Below are 8629 nucleotides of genomic sequence, written 5' to 3'. Positions count from 1 at the left end.
ATAAGTGACACATTATTGAAATGTGTATTTCATACTCTATCTCCATCTGTTTTCAGATTAAATAGCAAAACCTGCTAACAGATTCCCTTTAATACTAATCCTTTTATAATTAGTTTTTATTTGTATGTCCGTTTTCTATGTTCCTGTGACACCCATGTGATATACATGTGTAAGGGAGTAACTCATGCAATAGTAATGTACAGTGAAGCTTTTGTGAATGAACGCTACTATCTGCTGACCAGAGAATGTAGGGATGGGAACTGTGACGACACAGCATGTAATCTTAATTATCCAAATGTCTATCTTCAGTAAGCCAGGAGGCATAGACTTTTGTCTTTATGATCATTCTTCTTGTGTTAAATTGATATCTGTAAGTTGATGAATGGTTGTTAATTACCTCTAATATCAGCTCCTGCAGTTCACTGTACTGTTATCTTTGAAAATCTGGGATCCAGCATCACTAAACAATGATGTTTGCTTATATGGTGATTACACATTATACCAGGCCATGCAGTTTATTGACTTATAAACATTGAGGCTATGTTCACACGGTGTGGTTTTTGCTGCGGATCCACAGCCGTTTTCCATGTGGTGTACAGTACAATGTAACCCTATGTAAAACAAAACCTGCTGTGCACATGATCCTGAATTTCCCTTAAAAAACCGCGCGGAAACGCTGCGGAAAAAAAGAAGTACCATGTCAATTCTTTCTGCAGATTCCGCAGCGGTTTTCAGCCTGCACCAATAGGAAAGTGCAGTTGAAAACCCGCAGAGGAATCCGCAGAAGAAAACGCATGAAAATCCGCAGTGAAAACCGCATTGATTTTGCACTGCGGATTTTCAAAAACAGCTGCGGAAAAATCCGCAGGGAAATCAGGAACGTGTGAACATACCCTGAAGGTTAAACTATAAATAATCAAATAAGGTGAGTTAATCTCATCAACCCTTCCCCTTGACCTGTGAATGATAGCTTCTAGATCAGCTATGAACTATAAACAGGGGATATGCCTTTGTAACAGGACATCCAATAGATCCAAAGAACCATAGACTCTTTACAAAACCACAGCCAGGAAAATTCTACAGGATAGCTGCCAGATCATGGCTCCATCATGAGGGACACCTCTGGTCTATTGACCTTGTACATCAATGGACTGTCAGCTTCCTAACCTTGTCGTTACCTTTTCTCTGTGCAAGCCACAGGTGGTGTTAGTCAGCCCTGGAAGCTCTGAAGTCATGGCTGCTCTAATCCTGGTGAGTCAGCGGAATGGTGAGACTGTAATTTTACACCATATTGGGTATTTTGCTGGGATTGTTCTATGTGGTGTTTGCCTGTTTTGTGGTTCAGTAAAGTACTGCCAAACTGTTTTGCCCTCACCCTGTGTTGTCTGAGTAGTATTATGCCAACTGTAAAAGAAGAGTGGGCGTCCAGTGGGATGAGCCCTGGTCCATGTGGTTTCAGGCTAGCGAACTAGAGCACCAGCTGACTCCCATGTCTCCACAGGAACTGAAAAAGAATGTAGGAACCAAAAGGAGAATTACTGATTGAATGGAAAGAAGGAAAAAGCTAGATGAATAGGAACACTTGATTTGCAGTGACACAGCAAGAAAATACAAAAGGCCCCATCGGTTAGGGCAGAAGTCAGTCATTGCCCAAACTTGCATTGAGCCACATATGAAGTGTCTTGTGAACTGGCTTATAGCTGAATCCTATAAAAGTGTGGCTAGAGACTTATGACTACCTTCAATATTGGACTTGTACAGTGGTCAGGTTCCTCTTCAAGGAACAGGGAATTTGAGTGATCCTGAATAAAGGGACATAAATTTGCTTGGGTGAGCAGCAGGCCAGGAGGCCTAATTAATGGGACAGAAATTAGCTCAGGTGAGTAGCAGGCAGGTGGGTCTAATTAAAGGGTGAACAATAGGCCAGTAGGCCTAAGTAAAGGGACAAAACTTCACTTGGGTGAGCAGAATGCCAGGAGGTTCTATTAAAGGGATGGAACTTCATCATGGTATGAAACAGGCAAGGTGACCTAATTAAAGGGATTGAAATTTGTTAGGGTAGGCAGCAGGCCAAGAGGCCTAACTAAAGGGTCAAAACTTTGCTTGGATGAGCAGCAGGCCAGGTGGTCTAATTAAAGGGACAATACTTCACTCTAGGAAGCAGCAGGCCAGGAGGCCTAATTAAAGTGATGGAACTCTTCGGTGAGCAGCAGGTCAGGTGTCCTAATTAAAGGGAAGGAAGTTCACTCGAATGAGCAGCAGGTCTAGAGGCCTGATCGAAGGGATGGAATTTCACTTTGGTGAGCAGCAGGCAAGGTGTCCTAATGAAAGGAAATTGACAGGACTTGAGCTGAGTTCTAGAGATAGGAGACAGCCAGACCAAGTTGGTGATAAACGGGACTGACTGCAGCCCAGGTCCTGATTGCATTTGCCCGGTGGGCCACGGTATGACACCTCTTGTGGGGCCACCAGCCCGTTATCCGGCTGGCGGCCCCTTTAATTTTTCAGGCACCCAGTTGTGTAGCATGACGGGGGGTGGAACACACTGCGTGCACATGTGGCTGGAGCCATGGCCGGATTCAGTAATGTGTACAAAGCGGTGAGATGGGGCAGCTCCTAGCACACAACTAAGAAGTGCACAGCATCCTCCTCTTCTGTGTTCAGATCTGCTACAATGTTGGATTAGTCAGGACCTGGAGGGGGAGGAGCAGCAGCTTCCAGAGCAGCAGCACAGGATAGCAGGACAAGGTGAGATAACTGCCCTGTGTGGCCATTGCCCAGCACACTCCAGGTAACCTCTCCAGTTACCCATCTCAACATTTGCTGTGCTAAGTAGCAGGGGGGGGATTTGACAAATTAAACATGGCAGGTTAGAGTATGTGTTTTCCTGGGTATGTGCGTTTTTCTATGAGTCTGTGTGTGTTTCCCTGGTTGTGTGTGTGTTTTCCTGGGTGCATGTGTGTTTTCCTGGGTGTGTATCTGTGTTTTCCTGAGTATGTGTTTGCCTATGTGTGTTTTCTTAAGTGTGCGCATGCATGTGTGCAAGTGTGCATGTGTGCGTGTGTTTTTCTTGTCTTTGAGCGTGCATGTGTGTGAGAGTGCCTGTGTTTTTCCTGTCTTTCAGTGCGCATGTGTGCAAGCGTGCATGTGTGTGAGCATGTGGATAGCCCATAATTTCACTTCCAAATATTTTAAATTTGTAATGTATGTATATCAGTCCCAGAGTACCCCGTATGGCGGATAGTGGTCGGCCTCGGCGTATCCGGCGTGGCTAATAGTGGTCAGCCCCGACGGAACCCACGTGGCAGAAAGTTGTCGGCCCCGGCGTATCCCACGTGGCGGATAGTCGTCGGCCCAGTCGCATCTCTTGTGATGTAAACTCCATAATTAAAGGGAACCTGTCAACAGAATTGTGCACAGTAAACTACAGTCATGGCCAGAAGTTTTGAGAATGACACCAAAATTATATTTTCACATGATCTGCTGCCCTCTGGTTTTTATTAGTGTTTGTCTGATGTTTATATCACATACAGAAATATAATTGCAATCATATTATGAGTACCAATAGGTTATATTGACAGTTAGAATGAGTTAATGCAGCAAGTCAATATTTGCAGTGTTGACCCTTCTTCTTCAAGACCTCTGCAATTCTCCCTGGCATGCTCTCAATCAACTTCTGGACCAAATCCTGACTGATAGCGGTCCATTCTTGCATAATCAATGCTTGCATTTTGCCAGAATTTGTTGGTTTTTGTTTGTCCACCCGTCTCTTGATGATTGACCACAAGTAGGGTTGAGCGAAACGGGTCGAACATTTTCAAAAGTCACCGACTTTTGACAAAGTCGGGTTTCATGAAACCCGATCCGACCCCTGTGCGGGGTCGGCCATGCGGTACGCGACTTTCGCGCCAAAGTCGCGTTTCAATTACGCGAAAAGCGCCATTTCTCAGCCAATGAAGGTAAACGCAGAGTGTGGGCAGCGTGATGACATAGGTCCTGGTCCCCACCATCTTAGAGAAGGGCATTGCAGTGATTGGCTTGCTGTCCGCGGCGTCACAGGGGCTATAAAGGGGCGTTCCCGCCGACCGCCATGTTACTGCTGCTGATCTGAGCCTAGGGAGAGGTTGCCGCCGCTTCGTCAGAAGCAGGGATAGCGTTAGGCAGGGTCCATTAACCACCAAACCGCTTGTGCTGTAGCGATTTCCACTGCCCAACACCACCTTCGGTGTGCAGGGACAGTGGAAGCTACATTTTTTTTTTTTCCCCTCAGCGCTGTAGCTCATTTGGCTGCCCTAGAAGGCTCCCTGATAGCTGCATTGCTGTGTGTACGCCGCTGTGCAAACCAACTGCTTTTTTCAAAGCACAAATCCTCTTGTTCCTTCCTTTCTGCACAGCTATCTTGTTTGTTTGGCCACACTTTTTATTTAATTTGTGCATCAGTCCACTCCTTATTGCTGCCTGCCATACCTGGCTGAGATTACTGCAGGGAGATAGTAATTGAAGGACAGTTCCTTTTTTTTTTTTTTGTGGGAGATTAAGATTGGCATTTCTGCTAGAGTGCCATCCCTGTCTGTGTCATCTCTCACTCAGTGGGCCATAGAAAGCCTATTTATTTTTTTGCTTGATTTGGGTTCTAAAATCTACCTGAAAAAATCACTACATCAATTAGTGGGAGAAAAATATTGGCCTCAGGGCTTGTGTGCCACTCCTTACTCCTGTGTGTGCCATCTCTCAGTGGGCCATAGAAAGCCTATTTATTTTTTTGCTTGATTTGGGTTCCAAAATCTACCTGAAAAAATCAATAAATCAATCAGTGGGAGATTAATATTCGCTTTGGGCTTGTGTGCCAGTCCTAAGCGTGCCATCTCTCTCTCTCAGATAGTGGGCCATAGAAAGCCTATTTATTATTTTTTTTATTGGGTTTATAAATTTTCCCTGGAAAAAAAAAAAAAAAGTGGGAGATTAATATTGGCCTCTGGGCTTGTGTGCCAGTCCTGAGCGTGCCATCTCTCTCACAAATAGTGGGCCATAGAAAGCCTATTTATTTTTTTGGTTGATTTGGGTTCCAAATTCTACCTGAAAAAATCAATAAATCAATCAGTGGGAGATTAATATTGGCCTTTGGGCTTGTGTGCCAGTCCTAAGCGTGCCATCTCTCTCTCTCAGATAGTGGGCCATAGAAAGCCTATTTATTATTTTTTTTATTGGGTTTATAAATGTTCCCTGGAAAAAAAAAAAAAAGTGGGAGATTAATATTGGCCTCTGGGCTTGTGTGCCAGTCCTGAGCGTGCCATATCTCTCACAAATAGTGGGCCATAGAAAGCCTATTTATTTTTTTGGTTGATTTGGGTTCTAAATTCTACCTGAAAAAATCAATAAATCAATCAGTGGGAGATAAATATTGGCCTCTGGGCTTGTGTGCCACTCCTGACTCCTGTGTGCGTCCTCTCTCACTCAGTGGGCCCTAGAAAGCCTATTTTTTGTTTTATTTGTTTTCTAAATTCTCCCTGAAAAAATCATTTTATTTTATTTGGTTTCTAAATTATTCCTGAAAAAAATCATTTTTTTTGTATTTTTTTTTTCTAAAGTCTCCCTGAAAAAAAAACAAAAAAACAAATCAGTGGGAGATTAATATTGCCCTTTCTGCTTGTGTGCCAGTCTTGACTCCTGGGTGTGCCATCTCTCTCTCTCCAATTGTGGGCCATAGAAAGCCTATTAATTTTTTTGCTTGATTTGGGTTCCAAAATCTACCTGAAAAAATCACTAAATCAATCAGTGGGAGATAAATATTGGCCTCTGGGCTTGTGTGCCACTCCTGACTCCTGTGTGCGTCCTCTCTCACTCAGTTTGCCCTAGAAAGCCTATTTTTTGTTTTATTTGTTTTCTAAATTCTCCCTGAAAAAATCATTTTATTTTATTTGGTTTCTAAATTATTCCTGAAAAAAATCATTTTTTTTGTATTTTTTTTTTCTAAAGTCTCCCTGAAAAAAAAAAAAAAACAAATCAGTGGGAGATTAATATTGCCCTTTCTGCTTGTGTGCCAGTCTTGACTCCTGGGTGTGCCATCTCTCTCTCTCCAATTGTGGGCCATAGAAAGCCTATTAATTTTTTTGCTTGATTTGGGTTCCAAAATCTACCTGAAAAAATCACTAAATCAATCAGTGGGAGATAAATATTGGCCTCTGGGCTTGTGTGCCACTCCTGACTCCTGTGGGCGTCCTCTCTCACTCAGTGGGCCCTACAAAGCCTATTTTTTTTTTATTTGTTTTCTAAATTCTCCCTGAAACAATCATTTTATTTTATTTTGTTTCTAAATTCTTCCTGAAAAATTCATTTTTTTGTATTTTTTTTTCTAAAGTCTCCCTGAAAAAAAAAAAAAAAAATCAAATCAGTGGGAGATTAATATTGCCCTTTCTGCTTGTGTGCCAGTCTTGACTCCTGGGTGTGCCATCTCTCTCTCTCCAATTGTGGGCCATAGAAAGCCTATTAATTTTTTTGCTTGATTTGGGTTCCAAAATCTACCTGAAAAAATCACTAAATCAATCAGTGGGAGATAAATATTGGCCTCTGGGCTTGTGTGCCACTCCTGACTCCTGTGTGCGTCCTCTCTCACTCACTGGGCCCTAGAAAGGCTATTTTATGTTTTATTTGTTTTCTAAATTCTCCCTGAAAAAATCATTTCATTTTATTTGGTTTATATATTCTTCCTTAAAAAATAATTTTTTTTTTTTTTTCTTCTAAAGTCTCCGTTTTAAAAAAAAAAACACAAATCAGTGGGAGATTAATATTTACATTTGCGCTTCAGTGACAGTCCTGCGTGTGTGGCATCTCTCTCATTTGTTGCCACCAACAACAGAGTGTGTAACATTGTGCCTGATTTTCGTTGTGGTCTCACCCACCTGTAAAGGGGTAGCTAAATCATACTGAAGTTATAGCTCACCGTGTAAGTTGTGTGACTGCAACAAATACCGTTAGTTTGGTAACGTTTTTAAAACAATGAGGAAGTCTGGTGGAAGAGGTCGTGGCCGGGGGCGTTCATTGTCAGCTGGTAATGAGGGTAGTGGTAGTGGTGGAGCATCAGGTGGTCGTGGGAAAAAAAATATTGCACCTAAGTCTGGAGCTGTGGAGCCAGGTTCGTCGTCTGGCTACACAAGGCCTCGAACGCTCCCTTTTCTGGGAGTAGGAAAACCGCTTTTAAAGCCGGAGCAGCAAGAGCAAGTTTTGGCTTATCTTGCTGACTCAGCCTCTAGCTCTTTTGCCTCCTCTCGTGAAACTGGTAAAAGTAAAAGCAGCGCGTCGTTAGTGGATGTTCACGGTCAGGGACAAGTCGCTTCCTTGTCCTCTTCAGCAAAAACAACAACAGAGAAGAATGCAGCAGGCGACACAACGGGTTACTCCATGGAGCTCTTTACACATACCGTCCCTGGCTTAGAAAGTGAAGCAGTTAACAGTCCATGCCCATTACAAGTTGAATCTGACATGGAGTGCACTGATGCACAGCCACAGCCAGACTACTATGCTGGTCCTTTGACTCAGACCACAACATTGCCCTCGCAGGGTGCTGATCAAGAATCAGACCCTGATGAGACTATGTTGCCCCATCACGAACGCTATACCACCGACCGACAAAGTGACACAGACGAAGTTGCACACGAGCTACAAGAAGAGGTAATAGATGACCCAGTTCTTGACCCCGATTGGCAGCCATTGGGGGAACAGGGTGCAGGCGGCAGCAGTTCTGAAGCGGAGGAGGAGGGGCCGCAGCAGGCATCAACATCGCAACAGGTTCCATCTGCCGGGCCCGTATCTTGCCCAAAACGCGTGGCAAAGTCAAAACCTGTTGGAGGACAGCGTGGCCATCCGGTTAAAGCTCAGTCTGCAATGCCTGAAAAGGTATCCGATGCTAGAAAGAGTGCAGTTTGGCATTTTTTTTAACAACACCCAATTGATCAGCGCAAAGTCATCTGTCAAAAATGTTCAACTACCTTAAGCAGAGGGCAGAATCTGAAAAGTCTCAATACAAGTTGCATGCATAGACATTTAACCACCATGCATTTGCAAGCTTGGACTAACTACCAAACGTCCCTTAAGGTTGTAGCACCCTCGGCCAATTAAGCTAGTCATCAACGCTACATCCCTTCCGGCAGTGTAGGGCCACCATTTTCTGCACCACCTGCAGTATCTGTGCAGGTTTCTTTGCCAGGCCAAAGAAGTCAGGGTCAGGGAATCACCAGTTTCGTAGTAGGAAACACTGCATCTAGGGCACCGGCGGCAACAATACCATCTCCCACCGTCTCTCAGTCTGCCATGTCCACCGGCACCCCCGCTAGTTCCACGATCTCCAGCTCTCCAGTCCAGCTCACCCTACATGAGACTATGGTTAGAAAAAGGAAGTACTTAGCCTCGCATCCGCGTACACAGGGTTTGAACGCCCACATAGCTAGACTAATCTCGTTAGAGATGATGCCCTACCGGTTAGTTGAAAGCGAAGCTTTCAAAGCCCTGATGGACTACGCTGTACCACGCTACGAGCTACCCAGTCGACACTTTTTTTCCAGAAAAGCCATCCCAGCCCTCCACCAGCATGTTAAAGAGCGCATCGTCCATGCACTCAGGCAATCTGTGAGCA

The sequence above is a fragment of the Ranitomeya imitator genome, chromosome 3, assembly GCF_032444005.1.
Source record: "Ranitomeya imitator isolate aRanImi1 chromosome 3, aRanImi1.pri, whole genome shotgun sequence".
Lineage (NCBI taxonomy): Eukaryota > Metazoa > Chordata > Amphibia > Anura > Dendrobatidae > Ranitomeya > Ranitomeya imitator.
This window is presented reverse-complemented; position numbering follows the sequence as displayed.